Here is a 25,470-nt window from a genome sequence, read left to right as displayed (position 1 = left end):
TAGCTGAAAGACCCTGTACCTATTCCATTTTTTTTTAATTTACAAAGAAAGAAAGAAAAAACAGTAAAAATTAATTAAAAGATTTTCTTGTTTAAGAACCTAATTGTTTTTTTATTCTGGTGAGACCCTAGGGGACTGGGTCTGGATTCACCAGGGAATTGGTGGGGAGAAAGGAGGGAAGGGGGAGAGAGAGGCTGATTTCTCTCTGTGCCAGGATTACTGTCTCTCTCAGGGAGAATCTGGGAGGGGAAGAGAGAAGGAGGGGGAAAGGTACATTTTCCTCTCTGTTTTGTGATTCAAGGAGTTTGAATCACACATTGATCTTCCAGGGTAACCCAGGGAGGGGAAGCCTGGGAGAGGCAACGGTGAGGGAAAGGGTTTACTTTCCTTGTGTTAAGATCCAGAGGGTCTGGGTCTTGGGGGTCCCCGGGCCAGGTTTTGGGGGGGACCAGAGTGTACCAGGCACTGGAATTCCTGGTTGGTGGCAGCGCTACAGGTTCTAAGCTGGTGATTGAGCTTAGAGGAATTCATGCTGGTACCCCATCTTTTGGACGCTAAGGTTCAGAGTGGGGAATTGTACCATGACACAAGTTATGTATGTTGTGCCCCTAAATGCCCACTGGCAAAGGGATCACTGTCATGTACCTGCAACCCATATCAAGCCTGACAAACTCACTACATCTAACATATTGCTGTCATGCTATTTATCTGTAAAGAATGTCACATGAGATATTTAATGAAAGCCTGTGACACACTGGTCATTAATTATGTAAAATGTATTAACACTATAAAAGGAATTATGGATACATACTGATACTATGCTTTAAAGTCTGTAACCGTGCAAAGGGGGAAAAAAAAACAAACCAGGATTTTTTTTTTTCCAGACAAGGGGGAAGATAGTTCTCTCTGTCTCTAATGTAAACTGAGTATGGTGATGACAGAGACAATGGGCAACTCATTGGCACTGAAAATGAATAGGAGGAACAAACTTAACATAAGGATGTGAAATCAGCATGGGAAGACTCTGGAGTCTGAACCACAAGGGTTCATCAGGTGACAAAGACAAACTTTGAGGAACATAAGGAGACACAAAAAGACATCATAGTTATCCATCGCTTAGGGGACAAAGAGGCCATCTCTCCTTGCATCTTTCAACAGTGAATGCTTTGCAGTGTGGGTAGGTGATGCTGAAAGTTTGCTTCAGGTGAGGGACTTCTCTTTAGTCAAGGATTGCAGTCTGTTAAGTTTTAGTCATTCAGAAGCATGTTATCCTTTTGTTTTATTTGTAATCATTTCTGTCTCTATTATTCTTGCTTATTATCATTTCAACCCCAGTGCTCGTTGTTTTACCATAAGTACATCTCAGTACTGCTACATTGAGCAGAAGAGTGTCAATATCTAGTTAAATTAAGCAATCTGGTGTGTACACTGTCTCTTTAGAGACAGCAAAGAATCCTGTGGCACCTTATAGACTAACAGACATCTTGGAGCATGAGCTTTCGTGGGTGAATACCCACTTCGTCAGATGCACGTAGTGGAAATTTCCAGGGGCAGGTATATATATGCAGGCAAGCTAGAGATAATGAGGTAGTTCGATCAGGGAGGATGAGGCCCTGTTCTAGCAGTTGCTCCTCCCTTGGTTTTCACACCTCAACTGCTAGAACAGGGCCTCATCCTCCCTGATCGAACTACCTCATTATCTCTAGCTTGCCTGCATATATATACCTGCCCCTGGAAATTTCCACTACGTGCATCTGACGAAGTGGGTTTTCACCCACGAAAGCTCATGCTCCAAAATGTCTGTTAGTCTATAAGGTGCCACAGGATTCTTTGCTGCTCTTACAGATCTAGACTAACAAGGCTACTCCTCTGATTCTTTAGAGACAGCAGACTTGGTAATTTTTATGAGCAGTGATGGGCTGGATGCTGCAGGGAGATGCTTCTGGAGAGCTTGGGAGCTTTGAAATGCATCACGGGTTGCCCTGCAAGGCAAAGTTAGGACTGTTGGGATCCTGAGGAATCTGTGGGGCTGGCTAACAAACTGGAGTGGCAGGGAGTTGTCATTCCATTTAGCACCAGCAGATCCCTTTTATGCTGAGGCAAAGGGGTAACAGTGATTTACAGTTCTGGACACCCCAATAAAGTGTCACACACATGCTTACGTATCTTGCTGAATCTGAGCCTTAACTGGAACAAGGACTAAAATAATCTGATAATATTAAATTACACAGATCTGCAAAGAATGTCGTCTGTGGCTTCTCAGCAATAGTCTTTTAGGATACATTGCCTTAATTAGTTCTATTATGTACCTTCAGATCTATGCTATTCTTCTAAATAACCACCCTTTCTTAAAAAAATACAGGAGCAGTGCATGCACATTGGAGAACAAGACATGGCTGTCAGAATGCATGAGTCTGTGAACATGCTCATATATATATATATATATATATATATATATATATATATATATATATATATATATATATATATATATATATATATATATATATATATATATATATATATATATATATATATATATATATATATGTTTGTGCTTTGTAGGCCTTTCAGCATTACTTTTCATATGGTGGTGTCTATATTCTGTATTTTTAAAAAACTGAAGTTTGAATACAAGGTGTTTTCATGAAAAGTAATTTTTTTTAAAACTAAGTTATTCAATTTCATGCTGAGTTTTGAAAGCCATGCTAAGTAACAAACATCTGTCATGTGACTTCTCACATGATGAATGATTGGTCTGTTTTCCTGTCAAATCGCAGAAACTGCCAAAGGTCGTGTTTTCTCACCAGTTGCTACAGCCAAGTTCTTCTAATCCATGATAAGCCAGAAATGAATCAACTCCCATTTTAAGGCAGCATTCCAGAGAAATGGTTCACTGTGAATCACTGTTCCCAACAAAAACAACTGCTCAGGAAGGAGTAGGGAGCATTGTCGTCACCTGACCTGTTTGGGAGAGGGATGCAGCTCTAAGTTCCAATATGAGTCCCTATAGTGGAAAGTGAGGTTTGTAAATAAGCAAATTCTTTGGCAGCCCTGTTCCACTTTCAGGTGGTTCTAGCAGAGGCCAGGCTGGGTCCATTTTGTGCCTCAGTGGCCTAGTGTTCTGGCAGACTTTCCCCTACTGAAGTTCTGTGGCAGGATCTACATCAGTAGATGTATTTTATCCCAGTTACATCATCTACCTTTTGTAAAACCATGTTGTAGATAATGTACACCAACCCGATCTCTTTCTTTAGAATATAACCGATTTTCTAGACAAAGGAAATGGAGCAGAGCTAATCTACCTGGATTTCAGTAAAGCATTTAATACAGTTCCACATGGAAAATTATTTAGTTAGACTGGAGAAGATGGGAATTAATACAAGAATGGAAAGATGGGTATGGAACTGGTTAAAGGAGAGAATACAATAGACCATGCTGAAAGGTGAACTCTCAGGCTGGAGGGAGGTTGCTAGTGGAGTTCCTCAAGGATCAGTCCTGGGACCAATCTGATTTAACATTTTCATTCATGACCTTGGCACAAGAAGTGGGAGTGTGCTAATAAAATCTGTGGATGATACAAAGTTAAAAGCTATTGCCAATGAAGAGGAGAACCAGAGTATCATACAAGAAGATTTGGACAACCTTGAAAACTGGAGCAATAGAAATGGATGAAACTTAACAGTGCAAAGTTAGGCACTTAGGGAATAACACAAATTTTTAGTATAAGCTGTGGACTTGTTAGTTGGAAGCGACAGAGGAGTAAGACCTGGGTGTATTGGTCAAACATGGGATGACTATAAGCTGCAAATGTGATGCAGCCATGAAAAAAGCTAATGTAAATCATAGGATGCATCAGGTGAGGCATTTCCAGTGGAAATAGAAAAAAGTGTTATTATTACCCCTCTACAAGGCACTGGTGAGACCTTGTCTGGAATACTGTGTGCAGTTTTGGTCTCCCATGTTTAAGAAAGATGAATTCAAACTGGAACAGGTGCAGAGAAGGGCTACTAGGATGACCAGAGGAATGGAAAACCTATCTTACAAGATGAAGCTTAAGGAGCTTGGCTTGCTTAGCCTAGCAAGATGAAGGCTATGGGGAGATATGATTGTTCTCTAGAAGTACATCAGAGAGAGAAACACCAGGGAGGGAGAGAAGTTATTTAAGCTAAGGACCATTGTTGGCACAACAACAAATGAATATAAGCTGGCAATCAATAAGTTTTGGCTTGAAATTAGACAAAGGTTTCTAACCAAGAGAGGAGTGAAGTTCTGGAACAGCCTCCCAGGGGAGCAGGCAGAAAACATAACTGGCTTCAAGACTGAGCTTGATAAGTTTATGGAGGGGATGCTATGATGAAATTGCCTACAGTGGCATATGGCCCATCCAAGACTGCTATTGGCAAATATCAGCAATGTCTGGAGATGGGACCCTAGATAGGGAGGGCTTTGAGTTACTACAGAGAATTCCTTCCCAGGTGTCTGGCTGGTGGGTCTTGTGCACATGCTCAAGATCTAATTGATCGCCATATTTGGAGTTGAGAAGGAATTTCCCCCCAGGTCAGATGGGCAGAGATCATGGGGGGTGTTTCACATTCCTCTGCAGCAGGGGAACAGGTCATTTGCAGGTTTGAGCTAAATGGTGAATCATCTGTATCTTGAAGTTTTTTAATCAAGATTTGAGGACTTAGTTACTCAGCCAGAGGTTATGGACCTTCTACAGGAGTGGCTGGGTGAGGTTCTGTGACCTGCAATGTGCAGGAGGTCAGACTAAAATGATCATGATGGTTCCTTCTGGCCTTAGAGCCTGTGAGTCTATGGGAATCAGCAGAAGCTGGTGCAGATCCAAGAATGAATCCGTGTTCTACCTGTACTTTAGCCCAGCTCTGCAACCATTATCTTTGATGTCAAAGGGACTACTTGCAGGGGGAGAGACTACTCATGTGACAAAAGCTGCAGCATTAAGTTGTCTGTTTAAGCTTGTTTCACTCCAGAAGACTTATAGCAAACCCACAGGAAGACTGTGTGTGTCCCTGTGTCAGTGCCAGAGAAATAGGCTTGGGGAAAATAATGAATGGAAAAAACAGGTCCCTTTTTAGAGTGCAACAAAAGAGCTGAACTCATTAAAACCAGATGGACAGACTGAAGGGACATAGAAAAAAAATCTAATTCCAGTGGAAAATAAACATTTTCGATTTGAAGATATTTGCTACGGTGGAAGTGTCTCTCGGCAGGCAAAATCGTGCTGCAACTGTAAGAATTAACAATAGGTTCCAGCATGAATTTACTCACAAGTCTAGAGTGATAGTGTCTGTGGAAAAAAAGTCAAAAGCATGTGTCTATCAGCAGATGCTCTGTGAAAGGCTAGGAAATTCCACTTGAATATGAATCAGTATCAGCTTCACAAGCTGATAAGGATTTTTGATGTCCACTTCACATTCGCTGAAAGTCTCGCAGTTTTGTTTTTAGTACATCTCAGTTCCAAATGAACCTTTTTAAGTTTTAGAAAACTATACGTATAGGTCTTTTTGAAGCCAAGCACCTTTGAATAAAATAAAAATGTAGATTTTTGGGTCACTGAAATGCATAACTGAGTCAGGCTGATTTTCTTTTCCTCCTCCCTCTCCCGCTTGCTCCCCCTGAAAAAAAAAAAAAAAAAAAAAAGCATTTTTCAAACAAAAGATTCTAACCCGCTTCTCTAAAAAGCCAGCACTGTGCTATTCTCCAAGGCTGGCAATTCATGCAAGCAGGAAGGAATGGTACTTTCTACCATGGAAGATGTAACCATTTCAGTATAGTCTATCAACAGCCACTTTTAAATGAGGAAGAATTAGGAAAACAATTTACAAATCTTAGAAGAGAGCATCTTCCCCGCCATCTTCCTGGCATCTCAATAAATTCACGTTTGGATACCATGGGCCTGGTCCCTGATACAGTGTGCAGAGAGGATACAACTGCCTTGTCCAGACAGCTGAGAATTTCCTTAAAAGCCTTCAGACCTGTTTAGTCAGCTCCATGCCACCCTCTCCTGAGTAAGCGCTGTGACTTGAGTGGGCGTGAGGTGTGTGGCCAAAGCATGCTGTGCTCTCGTAACCCTCGGTGGGCGTAAAGGCCCCGGGGCGCTATCACGAGCTAGCTTAAGCTGGAGCAGCTGTAAGGCTATTCAGACTTGCTGGCCCACAGTAGCTCTTGGGATTGGTGGAGAGCAAACATGACATACATACAGCAGCTTCTGCTCCCTGCCCCCTTTGTTTCAGCATCAAGCACCATAGTGTACTCAAAGATCAGGGCAACTGGATATTATTTTTAAATAACAATAGTATTTCAGAGATTACCCTTGTTAGGCAACTTCCTACATTAAAAGGCCACTCCAAAGTGTCCTCACAAGTATTAAGTACAATTTTGCTACACCTTTACTCAGAGGTCACCTCAATTAAGGAATCAATTTTTATCAACTCCTTGAGAGGTTGCATAAGACAGTTTTCATGTAATCACAATTTTATATTATCTTTCCACGATCCTCAGAAAGACACTCAAGGTGCAACACAAACAAATAATCTAACAGAGACAATGTTTAAAAAGCCAGACATTGATTTCACATGTGCAATGAGGGTGGGAGGGGAGATGGAAGAGGGGGTTGGTTTGGTATGGTTCTCAGCATCTCTCCCAACATCCAAGCTCTTGCACACCACCAAAATCTGCCTTTTCCTCTCTGTTCCTGATGCTAAGGCCCTTGCCCAAGTGTCATGGGAACTATATACCCATGCTGATTCAGCAGCCAAAGGATTAACAAAGCAACTGCCTGCCTGCTCAGCCAGAGCTGATTTATGCTGCTGCTCTGGGGCTACCAAAAGGTTGCAAGGCAAGCAGATGTTGTGGCTGCCAGAGAGACAGAGGGATTGCAGAGAGGATCCCTCCAGAAGACTGGTGAGACTCTGCTCAACAAAGAGGGTGAAGCAGGGCAAGAGGCTGGGGAAGACAGAGGCAGGAAGTGGCTCAAGAAACCACAAGGGACTGGTTCTGGCTGTTCCAAATCAGGGCCCAGAGCTGGAACCCAGTGGAGTGGACAGGCCTGGGTTCTCCTACTACCCAGCCAGGGCCCCATAGAAAAGCCTTCTAAAGTCAGGGGAGCTAGTGATGATTAGCCCCTACTGGAGCCATGGACTTCCACTTCCCCATTATCCTACAAGAGACAGACTATTGAGGACCCGGCCGGGAGGGGTCGGTCCTTGATTAGGACTTGACAAATGTAGAGTTGAGTGTGCTGGCATAGCAGGGGGCACAGCCAAGTCAGTGTAGTTCCCTGTCTCACCACAAGGGGATGCTAACAGATAAAGACCCCCATATTATACCACGCTTTGGTCATCATGCATTTATTACTGTAACCTCCTGGTCCCTGCCTTCCCAACTTCTATCCAAAGTGCCACTGCTAAAATCATCTCCCTTAGTGTGCCAGCCACATCAGCCCCCCCTCCACCTCTTGAATACTGTCACTCACTCCCTTTCTTTTACTACATCGAACCCAAACTCCTTATCCTCACCTTCAGGGCCCTTAATCATCTCATCCCCATATCACAGTCTGTTTTCCTTTCCTCTTCTCCCCTTGTTTTGTCTCATCTTCCTTCCACTATAAAGTCTTCAGGAAGAGAAAAGACACTCCTACAGAAGCAAGCATTCTGGTGGATAATCTCCTTATAGCTGGTGTGAGGCAACTACCTGCCCTTGAATAACTAAGCTTCAGCAGGGCAATGTGCACTCAGTCTCATCTAGCTCTGACTCCTTACGAGATAGTATCACTGCTGACGTTTACCCATTATGAATGAAAGTGCCTCAGGATAAGGACCTTGTCCCTATGTCAGCTCTGCCACTGACCTGCTCTGCGACCTTGGGCAAGTCCCACTACCTCTCTGTGGTTCTATTTCCCTTCCCACTCCTTTGTCAATCTTGCCTGTTCAGACTGTAATCTCTTCTGGACAGGAAATGTCTCTGACTATGTATCATACAGTGGCTAGCACAACAGAGCCCCTACCTCAGTCGAGGTTTCTGGGCACTACCGAAATACAAACAAATAATAATAATAATAGTATTTTTGTAAGGCATCTAGCACACTTGCAGTAGTCTACCCATAATTAGTAGTAATAATGTATTGCAGAGATGAGGCAGACAAGAAAGATTAGGTAACTGCCTATCTAAGCAAAGGAGACAGGTTCTGAACCACATCGCCCCCTTACTGTGGTTTAGAGATGATAGGGAGCAACCTTCATTTTCTTCCTGTTATTCTCCCTCACGACAAGTGTTAGATTTAGAACTCAGTGAAGGAGCGGACACAGACAGGTGTTGTTATTTTACTGCAGTTGAGATTTTAGGAGATGAGACTGTCTGGCATTCAACTGACATGACGGAAAGTCAGCAGGGTCACCCACGTGGCTGCCTGCAAACGTCAAGTAACGCTACTAGCCTGCTTGAAAAGCGTGTAAAAACGTATCAGAGGAATATTATGCTGAAACTGGGATGCACTTATCTAGAATCAAGAGATGACCTTCACAACAAACAGGGCAATGGAAAGGGATTGACAATCTCCTTAAACCAGTCTAAATAGCTGTTGGGGTTCTTAAATTCTGCAGAGGGCAGCACATTTCACACAACAAACTAATGCCCCAGGGTCCTTGTTCATATTTGTTGTTATAAGCAAGCTGAGGATACCTGCAGAGCTCCATCCCAATCCAGGAATAAATGCAGTTGGGGGGGGTTCATCTTTATCCTTTGACAAATGGAATTGGAAAGTTAAATAAATAATGCAAAAGTGAAAGTTCACCTAATTCCTCAGACCACTGCTAATAGCAATTTCATGTTCAAGCAAGGCATGGTGACTCCAAAGCCAAGCACCTTCTGAGAGCTCTGCTTGTAACAACAAAAAAGTGTTCTCTCTCTCGCTCTCTCTTCTGACTTCTGTTCCTAAAGATTCAAAGTGAAACATTTCTTGATCTAAACTTGTAAAGGACCGAAGTGTCTCAGAGTAAGGCAGGCCTGCACAACATATGGCCCGCGGAGCCTCACTGTGCGGCCTGCAAGGGGATTCTAAATCCCCCGCACACAACACTCTGCGGGCAACCCTGAGCCTTTTAAATAAATCCCAGCCACGGCCAGGAATCAAAAGGCTTTGGGTTTCCCGCAGCCGCGGGGAGCCCAGAGCCCTTTAAATCCCAACCATGGCCGGGAGTCAAAGGGCTCTGGGCTGCTCGCAGAGATTCCCAGCCGTGGCTGGGATTTAAAGGGCTCAGGGCTCCCTGCAGCTGCGGGCAGCCCCGAGCCCTTTGAATCCCAGCCCGTTGCTGCTGATTGCCCCCTCCCCGGACTCCTGCCCCTAACTGCGCCCGAGGACCCCACCCCCTATCTAAATGCCGCTGCTCCTTGTCCCCTGATTGCCCCCTCCCAAGACCCCTGCCCCAACTTCCCCTTGGGACCCCAGCCCCTATCTAAGCCTCCCTTCTCCTTGTCCCCAACTGCCCCTCCTGAGACCACCTCAACTTTCCCCCAGGACCCCACCCCCTACCTGTCCCCTGATAAACCCCTGGAACTCCCATGCCTATCCAACTGCTGCCTGTCCCCTGAACCTCTGCCCCATCCATCCCCCCCCGCTCCCTGTCCCTTGACTGCCCCCAGAACTCCCTACCCCTTCTTCAACCCCCAGCCCCCTTACCATGCCACTCAGACCAGCGTGTCTGGCTCCCTGCAGCTCCAGATATGTTGCTGCCATACTTCCCTGTGGAGCCCACAGCCTGCCCCCCCACCAGCACCTGCCTTCCAGATTTGAACACCTCAAAATTCAGGAGTGCTCCAGCTCAGTTTGGGCAGCTGTTATTTCATTTCTCCCAAATCAAATATACTGATCCACTGTAAACTTGCTGTAGAAAAAAGTAGGATAAAATTGAGCAAGAAATGCTTCTTAAGACTGGAATTGCTATTTTCAATAGCCATTGCCTTTTTGTTTGTTTAAAAGGAAAACAGTGATATTGCATTGGCAAATTCCCCACAGAAAGAAAGAGTGGAACAAAAGAATAATAAAGGCATCTCAACTTTTCCTCATTTATGGAGGACAGTCTTATAATATGCATCCAGTTTTCCTCCAATCACACAAGCTGAAAATTTGTTCCACTTTACTGCAGCTCTATAACCATATGGGAACCAATCCTGTCTGTTCTGTGCACATCCAAAATTCCTGCTGAATGACCCGCCCTGGGAGTGTTACCAGTGACCCAGGGCTGGGGAGGCAGGAGGTGGGGGGGGGGCGGGAGCCCAGGGCTGGGGCAGCAGTGGGGGAGGGGGAGGGCACTGGTGGGGAGGAAAGGGGTAAGCTCGGCGCTGGGGCGGCAGAGGGTGTGGGTTGGTGGGGGGAGAGCCCAGGACTGGGGCAGCAGGGGAGTACATGGGGGAGCCCAGGGCTGGGACTGGGGGCAGCCAGCCAATTTTTTTTTTTTTTGCTTGGGGCAGCAAAAAACCTAGAGCCGGCCCTGCCGGGTTCTCCCAGCCGCCAGAGCCCCGGGCCCTTTAATTTGCTCCTGAGGGCTCCCAGCCACCTCTTCAGCTGGGAGCCCCCGGTTGATTTAAAATAAAATATCACCTCCCCACCCCCAATCTTCCCTTTTGGCCCACTGCTGTTTTGGTAGGGCGGCACTGGGGAAGGAGGGTTTGTTTCTGCAGGGCTGGGCAGCCCTGGGGCGAGGTGCTTCTGCGGGGCTGAGAGGTTTCGGTCCTCGGCTGTTTTCTTTGGAGTAATGTGGCCCTCACCGCTTTATGAGTTGTGCGGGTCTGGAGTAAGGAATAGTCACCTGAGTGAAATTTTTTCCCAAGCCAAGCATATCCCATCCCCTACTCTTAGTTCGTTGTCATCCTTCAGAGGATCAGGTTTGTATTCGGATGTCTCGAAATTCAGAATGGGGAGGTCTGTGTCTGAATGGAAAAATTCCAACTCAATCCAGCGTGTTTCCTTCTGCTGAGAGGAACAGAGACTCCAAGAATGTATGAATTTGGGATCTTCATGCATCTCACATGTGTAAGGTGTAAACTAGGTGAAAAATACTACCACATCAGAGCAGTTGAATTTTACACTCACTCTTCACAGCTGTAAATATGCCTTTTATGTATGTATCTGCCTATTCGAGACAATCTGCACATACATTCTTTGGGCTAGTCTACACACCAAAGTTGCACCTGTTTAGTTTAAATTGGTCTAAAAAAAATTACTCAGGCCTAGTCTACACTTAAAATGACCTAGCTAGGTCATTCAAGGGTGTGACTTTTCCACACACCCTGAGCACTGTAATTAAGCTGACCCAACCTCTGGTACAGAATGGCTAGGTCAGCAGAAGGATGCTTCTGTTGACCTAGCTACCACCGCTTGATGAGGTGGATTATCTACATGTAAGGAAAATGCCCTTCCATCAATGTAGAGAGCGTCTGTACTACAGCAGCATAGCTGCATCACTGCACCTGTGCCACTGTAGCGCCCATACTGTAGACATGCCCTTAGTTAAGCTCCTGTGTGGACACTCCCATTGGTTTACCTTGCACTGGCAAGTGTCCACACACAAAGCTGTACCAGTGTAACTCAATTACTATAGAATCATGCCTTTAGCTGACCTGGTGCAAACTTTGTGTGTAGACCAGTCCTCACAGTGTTCTCTTTCAAATGTTCACCCCTTTTCTGCAGCTGCTTTTTGAGCTTACTGCTCAGAAATCAGGGCCAATTACCAGGAGAGGTAACAGTTTGTAATATGAGGGTAAAATAATTCAGGAAGATGAAATCAGAAGCCAAACAACCCTGGTTCTCTGGCTTATGTAAGGTTTTAGGTGCCTTTTGAGGAGAATGTACGAAAGACTACAAGCCCTCTGGTTGCTACTAATTTTAAAGCTTTACTTTCCAGAAGAACAGCAATAGATCCCAGGCTTAAAGTGGTCTCACAGAAATGTTAGTTCTCTCTTTGCATAAGAATGGAATTGAATTAGTGTGTAATCTGAATGTTAGGACTTGGAGAAAAGGTTAGATGCCTTCTCACCAGATATTGCCTTGTTTCAGACCCATCTTATAGCTCTAGTTTTTTTGCTGTCCCCAAGAGACTCAGGCTGCTCTATGTTCTGCAGACTATTACTGTTACAGACAAAAAGCGACGCACATGATCACACTTATTTCCTCCACTTCATCCCTTCCTCCGCCCAAAAGAGAATGGAAAATTACAAAGCAAAGTGTTGTTACTTTAAACACACAAGTAACATATACATTACAAGATGAACATAGTTAAGCTATTGCCCGAGCACATGAGCTTATACTCAGAAAACTGCGCTGTTCCCTCCCATCCTCTCACCCCCTGCCCCTTCACTGTTATACAGCCTAATGAGCTGTACAGATCACAATGCAGCATATGGCAAACATTACTTTCATTCTCCCACAACTGCGTACGCATCACGCTAATACAGCGACACTGCAATTAAAAACATTTTGAGAGCCAGTTTTCTCAGAAAAGAGAAAATTTTACATGTTCTTAATTTCTAGGGGTGCTTGGTTAGTGCTCTGAGAACTGCATTCAGAGAGCAGATGGGAATCCCCAACATACATTCCAAACATGAGGCTCAATCTTTTTCGGCAAAGTGTCATTCCAAGGGCTTGTATTAAATAATTTTAATTAGTTAAGACATTGGTTAATCTGCTGCTGAGGGAGGGACCTGATATTTTCTAAGCGAAGTCAGTTTGCTGTGATAAATGAAACCATCAGTGTGACATTAAAACAAATGTTAAGGGTCTAAAACAAACATGCACAAGCAACCACATCATTAATTCATTGCCAACATGCCAACAGAGAGCTCAACACTTAGGCCAAAGTTTTCTAAACTGGCCTCTGAATGGGGGTGCCCAATTTGAGACACAGTAGATGGACACTAACAAACCTGAAGTACCAACAAATTGGATGCCACTCTTGAACAATCCTAGCCCTGCAGTCTGAGCTCAGAGGATGCTGTATGTCTTCCCTCACCTGCCATTGAAACCCATAGGATGGGTTGCTAGTCCCTGTAAGGACGGGACATGTCACTTAACCCATGTCAAGTATCCACCTTTGCTGTACTATCTAGGCACAATGAAACTGAGTTCACAAAAGGGCTTAGCATTTAAAAAGCACATTGCATCTTCATAGCTAAGGCTGCTTCACGTCTAAACTTCTGTAGGTCTATGCTACATCTGCTTACTGCTCTGTGGGCTGTTAATGGTGTAGGTCTTGTAAAATTAGTCCCTGCACTTGCAAACACATCTAAAGTATGTCAGCTACTTTTACAAGGTATGTTGGTGCACATAATGGCAGCATACAGCCTTATTTTCTTGTCATTTGTCATGTTTAATTCCCACTATATCTTCATGTCTGTGGGCCTGTATTTATCACGTTTGCCAAAGTAAATGATCTAGAGACAGAACAGACCCAGCACACATGCTAAAGGTACAAATAGCGATTACGTCTCCCCCCCATTTGTCAAATGTACTATTTAAGTCAATAAATCCTAGAGAGACACTAAAAAGTGCTTCAACCAGGTTCAGCAACTGTTTAGGAACAGGGTCTCCTACCAGTTACACACCATAATATGGGGGGGAGGGGAAAAATCACACTTCTGTCTAAAAATTTTGTACTTGGTACGGTTACAAGTGACACTGAAGATTACCAGAGGTGAAAGATGTTTGCCGCAAAGACTGTCTCTGTTTTTCAGTTTACTTGGTGCATTTCACAGCGTTTTGTCCAGTCAGTGTCTCCCTTTCTGAAGGGGTCCTTAGAAACATCAAGGGAGGAGCAGAACAGACCTTTTAAAGGGCATGCGAAAAAGGTGCCCTATTTTAAACTGGAGTCTAACAAAAGCATCCCTTTAAAGAGGAAGTATTTATGAAAAATATGTTTTAGTGTGTAAGATAATAAACAACAACATTTTGCATTTCTATAGCACTTTCCCTCTGAACAACTGAAAGTGTTTTACAAACTTTAAGGAATTTACTCTCTCAACACCTTGTAGGGGGGGTCTGATTCCCCCAGTTTATTGATGATGAGGCAAAGACAGGTTAAGTGACTTGCCCAAAATCACACAGGCAGTTTGTGGCAAAGCTTGGGGTAGAATGCTGGTCTCCGGACTCTTAGTCCTGAGCAGTAACCACAAAGCAACCATCCATATTCTGATCTTATGTACAGAGGAGTGCTCTTGTGAAATCATATCCAGAGGCCTGGACCCACAAGAATTTCAAGGTCCTCCCAACCAACGAACTTCAGCCTCTCTCATTCTTGAATCCTTGATCTTCACGCTAGATCAGGCAGCCCGACCATCCCAACCCCACCCCAGCAGGCGGGCAGACAACCAGCAGCAATCAGCTGGCCAATGCGTTCAGCTGGGTACCTGCTACTCTGCCTCTGACACCCTGCCACAAGCAGGCACCTACAACCATGGGACCCAGTTCTTGAGAAATTAGCTCATGCAAAAACAACAGTAATCAATCAGAAGCAAGAGAGGGCCCTGGTAGTGTTAGGCTAACCACTGAGCACCTTCTGTGCAGAAATAAATATGCTTAACTTCTCTGCTAGTGCAGTTGTCCTGCAGCTCACCAAATAACCTGAGGCAATACCCACATCATTTAGTTATTTATTCTTGAATCACACTAAAACCTTCACAGGTTCTAAGAAAACAGTTGGTGGGCTTTGATTTATTTGATGACTTAGCAGCACTTGCACCTTTTCCAACAGAAACACTGTGTGAGATTTTTGGTGTTGTTTTCTAAATAAAGCAAAAAATTGAAAGTGTCCATAAGTTTCCTTGCCAGGTGCAGAAAACAACACCAGCACTCTGCACTGCTGGAATCCTAGAGATTGCTTCAGCTGTGAAGTTGCTATTTGAGCCTCTTTCTTCTGAATTCCAGGGGCAGGGTAGGGAATCCCCAGATCTTATCCCAACCCTGTACTTTTAAGTGTAGATTTGATCTAACATGGCTGTTTTCCAGATTTGGTTCAGATGCAGACTTCAGTGGCAAAACTCTCACAGCATTTCCACTATTCACAATAAAGGAAAGCTGAAGTGACTTTGGTAGATTTATATTGCTGTATTTTTAGACCAACAATCATGCAATAAGCCAGGATTCTGAACCATCAAATCCAAATGCAAGCCCTAGTTAGGCTTTGAACGCAGCCGAAATCTTATCCGGATCTGAACACAGTCACCTCCTTCCATTTATTCCCAATGCCTTTGTTTGAGGATCTCAAAACACTTACCACAGTGGGTAAGTGCTTCCCTACTGTGATTGAATTACTAGCACCATCGAGTGCCACAGTCATGCCAGAATCCACTTTCCTCACCTGAGAATTTAAACCAAACCTTAGCCAGAGAGGGGAATTGGTAAATTAACCTATTTCAGTGAATGGGCAGGGTTGAGCCTGGCAGAGATTCCAGCCCATGTTGTTACTAATACAGGGGGAAGGGATTAGCGACTGCTGATTATAGTGGCCTCTTCTGGTGCGTAAGGACAAAGCACAATAAAAATCAGGAAGCTATTTAAAAAATTCACTCAAAAGGCGATTTCTAAAGAAATACAGGGATCTTAGGACCAGTGTGGCCCAGAGCAAAGCCACTTTTGGGAGGTCAGGGATGCCTAAATTTTAATCTGGTCTCTGCCACTGTTAACTTGAATAAGTCCCTTCATCCCTCTGACTCCATTTCACCCACAGGCACTGGAACTAGGGATGCACGAGATGCTTTCACACACCCTGGCTTGAAGTGGTTTCCATCATATACAAAGTTTACAGTTTGGTTCAATGGCTCTCAGCACCGCTACTATGCAAAGTGTTCCAGCACCCCTGATTTCACCACCTGAAAATGAGGGAGCAGCACCTTCCTTGCCTACTTCACACACAGTGCGAGGGCTGGTTGTGCTTGTGTTCTCTTAGGGAATGTGTGCCCAGCCTTTTGAAAATGGGAAGTGCTCTATAAATGCTCATTATTACCTTGTCCTCCAGTGCCTACTGAAATCTGGGACATTTTTTGGGCTGGGGGGAGGGGTAGCTGCAGCATGTGCTGTGGGAGGCCTCTGAAGTAGCTTATTTTGGACTAAAGCTGCTCTCAGCAACTCAAGGGAATTACTTCTTGAATGGGGGAAAATCCCTTTTCTAGATTATTCACAGCAGACTTCCTCTCTCTCCCACAAACAGCTGGCATTTCTCTTGAGTGTCAGAGTAGTTTTAGTCCAGGCTATGGCTATTTCAAGGACCTCACAAAGCAAATGTTGCACCTAAGTGAAAGATGTCATTTCAGTGACACTGGAGGATTTAGCATCCCTTGCACCTTTAAGACAAATTAACCGTGCATTTTCTCAGTAGAGCATCACTCTCCAAGGTCTGCTCTTAGCCAGTGAACCACACTTCTCAACAGGCACTGGAGGCACATGGCCTTTGCCTTTATGTTTCTCCATGCACCTGAGGCTTTCGGGTATCTCACAGCAACTGCATGGGAGGCAAGTTTGTAGACATTTTGATGAAGCCCAGAACCCGCCCCCCCAACTCCACCCCATCAAACTCCGCCTCCACCTGCTTAAGGCTCTGGGCGGGGTTTCAGGGGAGAGGTCTGGGGTGCAGGTCCTGGACAGGGGATTAGGGTGCAGGAGGGGTGCAGGCTTTGGGAAGGAGTTTGGGTGCTGGGTACAGGCTCCGGGCTGGGGCAGGGGGTGGGTGTGCAGAAGGGGGTGAGGGCTGCAGGCTTTGGGACAGAGTTTGGGTGCAGGCTTCGCTGGGGGTGTAGGAAGGGGTGAGGGGTGCAGGCTCTGGGCTGGTGGTGGGGGTGTAGGACGGGGTAAAGGGTGCAGACTCTGGGAGGGAGTTTGGGTGCTGGGTTCAGGCTCTGGGCTGGGGCAGGGGTTGAGGGGTGCAGGAGGGGTTGAGGGATGCAGGCTTTGGGACGGAGTTTGGGTGCAGGCTCGGCTGGGGGTGGGGGTGTAGGAAGGGAGAGGTGGTGCACGCTGGGGCAGAGGATCAGGCTGCAGGGGAATGAAGGTTGGGGCTGAGGATGAGGGGTTCATGCTCCGGGGGGGGGCTCAGAGCTAGGGCAGAGGCTCAGGGGAATGAGGGCTGGGGCTGAGGGGTTCGTGCTGCGGGGGGGGCTCAGAGCTGGGGCAGAGGCTCAGGGGAATGAGGGGTTCATGCTACGGGGGGGCTCAGAGCTGGGGCAGAGGATTAGGGTGCAGAGGGATGAGGGATCTGGCTGGGAATGAGGGGTCTGGGGCATTGGAGAGGCTCAGGGCTAGGGCAGAAGAGCAGGGTAAGGGCAGCCTGCCTTGCCATTAGCGGATGGCAGGCGCTAGGACCCTGGGGCAGCAGACAGCAGTTCTGCCTGGAGGGGGACACAGGGGGAGGAGTAGAAGGCGGAGGCCGGGACCCTCTCCAGGCAGGGACGCGGTGGGGCGGAGCGGTGGGGGGAGACCCGCGGGGGCCGGGGCCGAGACCCAGCTCCAAATATTGCTGGAGCAGGGCCCCCCAGCCCTGAATATTCCTGGAGCACAGGCACCTCGAGCCCATATAACCTGCCGCCTATGAGCAACTGCACATCCTGTCCAGGGCCGGCTCCAGCATTTTTGCCACCCCAAGCAGTGGGGAAAAAAAAAGAAAAAAAAAAGCTGCGATTGGTGGCAGCTCTACCGCTGCCGCTTCTTCGGTGGCAATTCAGCAGCAGGTCCTTCCCTCCAAGAGGGACTGAGGTACCCGCCACCGAATTGCCACTGAAGAGCCGGACATGCCGCCCCTGTCTGTTGGCCGCCCCAAGCAACTGCTTGCTGCCCTGGTGCCTGGAGCCAGCCCTGATCCTGTCTCATGTTATTCCTCACTCTTACCCATCAGTGACCAAAGTGACAAACAGGAGGAAAGTTTGATGGTGACAAAGCGAGGGTTTGATTCAGTTATGAACAACACAGACCTGAACTCAAACCAAAACACCATGATCCAAATACAGAGTTAGGCCCAAATTTTGTGGCTGATCTTTATATGGAGATGAACTCCAAATGCAGCCAGCCTCGATCTTTGGGGGAATCTGGACCTGGACCTGAACCTGAACTATATGGCTCAATCCTAGTTCTTACCAAAGGCAGAAACCTTAGACAAGGATCCAGTTAAATTTCATTGCTGAAAACAGAGAGCTGCATTGTAATTCTTCAGCTAAAGCTTTGCTTTCTTCCATGCTACAGCAGTAGTAGTTTAGCCAAATTAAAATAGATATTTGTAATCTAGATATGTGCTTTAAAGGATCTGATACAATGCCCACTGAAACTAATTAAAACTCCCATTGACTTAAAAAATGGGGATCGGATCAGGGCCCAAATAAAATAAAAAATTAAACACACAATTATATCTGCATGCTGACACTACAACTTCTGAAAGGCAAAAGAATGGAGAGCAACATCTTTAATCCTATCGGGTGCTTTTCTGCCTATGTAAATACAATACACACAGCTCTCCTCAGCCTTTTGCTGATGTTCACATGCTGTATAATTTATTTCAAATGTTATTTTGTGATTAATTAGTACTAAATAGAACATGCCGCCATTTACCCTGAGTATGTTCCATTCTGTATTCAGGTTCCCCTTGATTATTACCATCCAACGCTGAAAACAGAACCAGTACTCTATAGTAATAAGAGAGTGAGTCTGACTGAGCTAGATACACAACAGTAGACTTAACAAATGAACTGTTCCTGTGTGTATTGACTGACTACGGCATCATCTTGCATTTTAATGCTGCTGATGCAGACGCAAAAATCAGCCTCTAAACATTACAGCCCCCTTCCAAGATCCTTTAGGCATAGGATACTACGATTAACAAAACAAAGAAGTGTTCGTTTCTTTTAGCAGCAACAGCACGTTAGAGCTTTACTACCCTCTTAAATCACATTAAACGCTACACAATCTCAGACATGCCATTCAGCACGAGCTATCGAATAAGTTACCTGTACATCATGTGTCTGTAGGGCAGTAGATAATTCAGTATTTCTGCTGCTGAGCCTGGAAACCAGCAGTGAGAGTTCCCGGGTATTACACTGTGTAGCTACTTACATTTGTCTTTGCACCAGTGGACACTCAGATCAACTGCCAGCATCTTTCCCCTCCTTCCTGTGCTGTGACAGCCCTTCCTTCCCTTTTTGAAGTGCTCGCAACACATTATTGGTGGGGTGTGAAGGGCTGTGTGTAATGAGGCTCATGTATTTTAAGTATTTGGATTTCTTGACATTTTTATGTGTCTGTCGGGGATTTGCCAACACTTCATTCTATAATCCACTTTGCAGAGCAAAATCCTTTTATGGACAGTTTCCCAATCCCTCCTTTTCTTTCTATTATTCCCCTCTTGCTCTGGTGGTGAGGTGGTTGATTTCAGACCATGCGTATTGTATAGGAATGTTTGTAAACTAGGGCACAGGCAGAAGAGGGGGTTAAAAAGTTGAAAGGCCAGATCCAAAGCCCACTGAAAGCAATGGCAAGACTCCCATTGACTTCATGGGGCTTTGGATCAGGCCCAAAGAGAGCCTGGTGCCACTGTGATTGTGTTTTTTGATTTAATTGCCCTGTCCCATAGGAGGCAAGTTGGGCTATGTTACAACTTAGGGGAGGACTTTCCTTTCAGGAATTCTTGGAAAAAAGTAACATACATTGTACCTTCCAAAGAGGTTCTGCAATCTCCCCGTTTCCTATTTTAAGGCACTAGCCTTTACCCAATCCAACGCTGCATGGATTTTCCTGGAAGCCAATTCCTCATCCCTTGATCACTTGGCAGACCTCTTCTCACCCTTTCAAACCTCACAACAGGTTAACAGTTTTACTATTTAAGGATCTGATCCAAAACTTTCCATGGATTTCAGTGGGTTTTGGATTGGGCCTGTAGTTCTGTACAAGACATAAATCCCAGAGAGCTGGCAATATAAAATACACACGCAGATCAGACTGGATATACCAGCCAATGCAGAGGATGGTATCAAGTTGGATTATTCCTTTTATAAACTGAATTTCTTTGGGATATGGCAATAGACTAATATGGATTAGCATTTGTAGACCTTGCAGAGGAAGAGAGGTTCCTTGCCTTCCCTCTCTGTCAGCCCAGCTTCCACTATGGTGTCTCCCCAGGAGTCTGCAAAAGCAGTCTTTATGCTCAATCTTGTGCTAATGGTTTGCTGCATAAGGTCAAAAAAGAGGAATCTAAAGGCCCTATCCTAATGCACCCCTGCTGACCACGGCAGGCCTCTATGAAAGGGGACAATCCAGCAGATAGTCCTCAACAGCACTGTGTTTGGAGCCCTGCTCAGAGATATCTAGAGCATAAAGCATTATTGCACCCAGTCTCTTAGGCTCCAATACTGCAAAACTGTACAGACCAACCCTCCCAGCCGCACAGAGCCCCATCAAAGTCAGGCACTGATCCTACAGTAGGGTCCATGCAAGCATAAAGGTCCATGTCATGTTAATTACATAGCGTTTTAAGGCTACCCTGCCCCCACACACCAATTGCAGCAGTCACAATAATTAGCCCAGAATATGAAACAAGATCAGTTTCAATTGAATTCATTTTTTCAAATACAACTAATTATATTGAAAAATTAAAAGTTCATGTCAAAACAGAACTCTCAAGCAAAATAAGTTAAAATTCATCATTCCCTGCAGCACGTGCTTCATCCTTTTTCCCCAATGCATATGGGAGAGACAGAAAAATAGTGTGTTTGTGTTTTTAGGCTAGACAAAAAAGCTTTCAAAGCAGTGCCTCTTTAAAATGGAAGTTTCATCTTTCTCTTAAGAACAGTGCAAAGACTTCTAATGCATTTGAAAAAAAAAAGAGCAGTGTGTGTGTATTGATGGTGCAATTAGGCTGGAAGCAGATCACAGTTTAGGTGTCAGAAATTACAAGGCTCTGTCAGATCAAGGAAACACTTGCTAACAAGAAAGCTACATGGTTTTGAGTCTTGTCATCCTGTGTAGAGACTAAGTGCTTGTAAAACATAAAAATAAATAGAACGGGCAAAACTCCAGAGGTGAGCACTCCGTGGGAGCAGGTGCAGGGAAGTGTGCATGGCTTGATTTTAGAGATGCTGAGCATCCGCAGGACCTGCTGAAGTCAGCTGAACCAGTGAGTAATCAGTATCTTTAAAGTTGGCCATAAACAGCTAGTAGAGGGTTTGAGAACTAGTGAGCCACCATTTCATTCCTGGAATCATCATAATTAAACTTTCTTTAAAATCTTGATGGTGGGTGGTTGGGTGAAGAAAATGAACCCAAAAGGATTCTGTGTGGAAGGTCCTACTGAAGAGTACTTGACCAGCAACCACCTCTAAAACATAGGAGTCAGTCTAACACTAGAAGCTATTTTTAACCTGAACACGCTAGTACAATAGCCCCTGGAGCTCTGTCATCAGATGCAATCCAGACAGCTGCTGTCTCTTTTAGAGAGTATTTTTTCTGTTCACACAATGAACCCCACCATTAAAAGAAAATGCCAAATTCTATCTCCTTTGTCTCTTTAACATTCAGCAATAAAGTGAACATGAACAGTTAAAACTGATTTACTGACTCTTAATAAAATGTACTTAAAAAGAAAGTGTCAAACTCCTCTGCATGAAATCCAAACAAGAATAAAATGAAATTACATGCTTAAAATGCTAGCAACATTCAAATCATGTCCAAATTTAAAAAACAAAAAACAAACCCTGCAAGAATGTCCCAAAGTAGCCACTGACATTAAAGTATGCACGTTATTTCAAATCCAGTTTTTCACAAACAGTACAGGGGTAAATCCATTTCCGTTATTATACGTTGCAATGTGGGGGTATACCATTGCCCTCTTCTGGGCAGAATCAGAGCAGCTCAAATGTGTGCCATAGGCCCTCTACTGCTAATGACGTTTCTTCTTTAGCTCAAGCAGTAAGGCCCTATGCCTATGACGCAGGGACATTTTGGTTCTACCACTGGTCTCTCTGTTGAGTATCTGAGTTGCCACAATATGCAGCAGAGTGACAACTGTGAAATCTTAAGTAGCCACAGGCTTGTTAAAATACCTACAAATGCCTATAAGGCCTAAGTTTATAAACTTCAGTAGCTCATACGAATCTTCATGGAAAGTCATTTATCAGAAATCAAACTGAAATGTCAGTTACATAATCTACTGGCTATCTCATTTTGTGCCCAGTGGTTTGTGTGTTTGAGTTACACCCATAAAGCATCATGGATCAGGATGAGAAAACTCTCCAAAAGGGAGGAGATTTTATTGAAAGATTGTTCTTATCAAAAGATAACAAGGAACATTTTTATTTCCTTTACAGAGACACATCCCTTTCAACTTAAATCCATTCCATAACAAAAAGCAGTGAGTATTTTATACAAAAGCTTTGTTGGGATGAAAGGGAAATGTCAGCCATATAAAATGTGTGTCAAGCAAAGAGAGAAGCAATTTCTGGTAGAAGCTGCCAAGCTATTATTGCTGAATTCACAAGCTCCATGTGACAAAGTCACCCGTGTTACTTTGAATGCCAAGGATTAGATCAGCATAGTTCCCTTGTGGTGATGTTAAACATGCACAGTTTAAGGCACATTGCAGACTTTGTTTATCATTTCCTTCTTCCATAATACATAGCTCCTCAGCTGATTCAACATTAATTCACATTCATTTGAGCTACTCCAGTTTGCACCAGCTGAGGAACTAACTATGTAATTTGGATAGTAGTAAGCAGGGCCGGCTCTAGCCATTTCACCACCCCAAGCACGGCGGCACGCCGCGGGGGGCGCTCTGCCACTCGCCAGTCCCGCGGCTCCGGTGGACCTCCCGCAGGCGTCCCTGGGGACCCTCCACAGGCATGCCTGTGGTAGGTCCACTGGAGCTGCCTGCCGCCCTCCCGGCAACCGGCAGAGTGCCCCCCGTGGCATGCCATCCCAAGCACACGCTTGGCGCACTGTGGCCTGGAGCCGGCCTGGTAGTAAGCAAAGTTTGCAATGCACCTCAAATTGTATAGGTAACTGATCAAGATTGGTTCAGAATTTTTCAGAACAGCTACATTATCTCTATCTTTGCTGGACTGGCTCCTCTGGTCTTTCTTCATCTACCACTCTTTCTTGTTCTTCCATTTAAAAAATAAATGTTGTTCTCTTCTTTTATTTTTTCAAGGCCCATCCTTTCAGCTTGGTTTTTCTTAATGTTTCTTCTTTATTCCTTGGTGATAAAAACAAAACAAAACAAAAAAAAACCCTGCAGCCTACAGGTAGGTGTTGCAACTATCTCTTGTGGCCAATCATTTTAAAATATTTAGCCAGATGTCCATGCTGGAGTTCACCACAGTAGCTGTATTTAAGCTAATATTCATGGTGGATTTTTTGGCGTGGGGGTGCAGGAAAGGTTCAGCAAACTAATCAACTTTACGATCATCTATAACAGCTAAAGCTGTTGCTCAAGACACAATGGATGGTAGAAAACCTAAGAAACTAGCTGGACTGGCCACTCCTGTCAGCACTGGGAAAGCCGCTGTCTAGACCAGTGGTTCCCAAACTTTAACAACCCGTGAACCCCTTTCACTAAAGTGTCAAGTCTCATGAACCCCCTCCTACAAATGAATATTTTCAGGGATTTTCTCCCTTACCTCAGCATAAATTATAAAAGCAGTGATCTTGGAAATATAAAATTTGTTTTTATGACATGCTTATTAAACACTATTATTTATCATTACAGTATTTTTATTACATTATGAAAACGGCAACACTCTTCCAAGATCTCACTTTCATAGCTTGTATCACTTTGAATAAGCCTGTTTGTTATAAGACAGGGTTATTATGTTTCATCAAGGAGTATCGGATGTGAAACAGCATGAAGATATTTAAGAAGCCAACTCAAAGAGTTCCTCATACACAAGCATTCGGGTCTTGAGCAGTCCAGGCAAACAACGCACGTTACAACAAAGCTTAAACTTGTTCTTCATAATTTTAAAAACAAACAGTAGCTGCGTATTTAAATTTTAAAAACAGCAAAAAAATATCCACCTCCCTTTCCATTTCTTATAAGGAGTCTTGAAGTTTAAATCTCCGCAGTGTGACAGACATGCTTGCTTTGATCTGCTTAGCTCTTGGAAGTACAGGGGCTCTGAGATGCTGGCCCTGTGCTACCCAGAGTCCCTATGGATTTTTTTCCTGAGAACCCCCTGTAACATTTCGCAAACCCTAGTTTGGGAACCACTGGTCTAGACTGATATATGTCAAAAAGGAGATCTGGAGATCAAAGGGACCGGCCCACCAAACAAACAGAGACAGAAACATATATTTGTTCCTGTTTACTTTCGCACTCAACTGATTTAACTCCCACTGACAGAGTCACATTGATTGTGAACCAGAGTAATTTCCATTGATTTAAAAGCAGAGAGCCACAGATTGGAGAAAGTTTGCATGCGTATGTGACAATGATTCTCCATCTTGGCTGACATACTGGGGACTGAACCTGGGAACTCCAGCGCTAAAAGCATAAACAGTTTGAGCTAAAAAGCAAAGCCCCTGCAGCTGATGGCTGTACCAACTCATATCCTCTTTGGATCAGCACAGAGGTAGAGCTGTAACACATCCACCAGTGGGTTATATGGACACACAGCAGTTCTCGCTGATATAACGAAAGCTATACCACTATGACCTCTTTGCATAGACCAGGCTTTTGTGTGTGTGTGTTTATGTTTGACTTTGTCCCAAAATTAATTGGGAGAGCAGTAAGTGATTTGAACAAGAAGGGTTTACTTGAAATAAGCAGAAAAGGATTCCATCTTGGAGTTTTAATCTCTAATCATTTGCAAAAAATTGAGGATTTCATATCAAACTATGCCTTGTTCAGAGTATGCTAAAGCCACTATCAAATCTAGCATTTTAGTGGTCTAAGAGCCAGCCACGCAGCACGATAACAAGGGCACTAACCTCTTCAAATATATTTGCATGAAAATCATGCTGTTAGTTTTCCCTAATCATTATTCCCAACCATAGTTAACTGAAGAGAGGCCGTTGCAGTGAGAAGCAGCTGGACCTATCACAAGTTCTTAGGAGTCTTTTTCCTGTCAGGTTCTAGTAAAGTGGACTGGACAACAGCCCACATGCTAAATGTTATAAATAGACTCAAATCAAATACAGAATCACTCTGATTTTCCAAACCTTGGTGTCATCTGAAACAGGGTCAGGAACCCCAATGCTCATTCATTACATTGAATATTCCCTCCGTTTTCTGAAGCCTTGATTATCCAAGTTTATTCACTGTCTCCCAGGACATATGATAATTGAGGTTTACAAAATGTATGCAAAATACAGTTTGTACTATATTAAAAACTGATCCAATTTGATTTTTTTCCCCATGCAGTAATGAATCAGCTATGTATGCTTACCACTGCCTTCTAGTCAACAGAATCAGAATGCCTTAACTGTGGTCA

General features: G+C 44.5%; 1 protein-coding gene across 2 annotated transcripts in view; it reads right to left on the bottom strand.

Moving 5' to 3' along the window:
• The window catches only part of TMCC3 (transmembrane and coiled-coil domain family 3), a 250,306-nt gene that overhangs the window by 196,159 nt on the left and 28,677 nt on the right, over positions 1–25,470 (bottom strand). Inside the window, exon 1 of one of the 2 annotated variants that reach the window (XM_030548542.1) lies at positions 19,000–19,082. The exons of the other annotated variant lie outside the window; for it this stretch is intronic. The gene's annotated coding sequence lies outside the window, so the exon portion shown is untranslated. Of the gene's footprint in view, positions 1–18,999; positions 19,083–25,470 lie in introns of those variants that run through there. 2 annotated transcript variants of the gene reach the window in all.

The sequence above is a fragment of the Gopherus evgoodei genome, chromosome 1 (genome assembly GCF_007399415.2).
Source record: "Gopherus evgoodei ecotype Sinaloan lineage chromosome 1, rGopEvg1_v1.p, whole genome shotgun sequence".
Lineage (NCBI taxonomy): Eukaryota > Metazoa > Chordata > Testudines > Testudinidae > Gopherus > Gopherus evgoodei.
The sequence above is the reverse complement of the archived record's forward strand: the minus strand, read 5'-3'. Positions and strand labels throughout refer to the sequence as shown.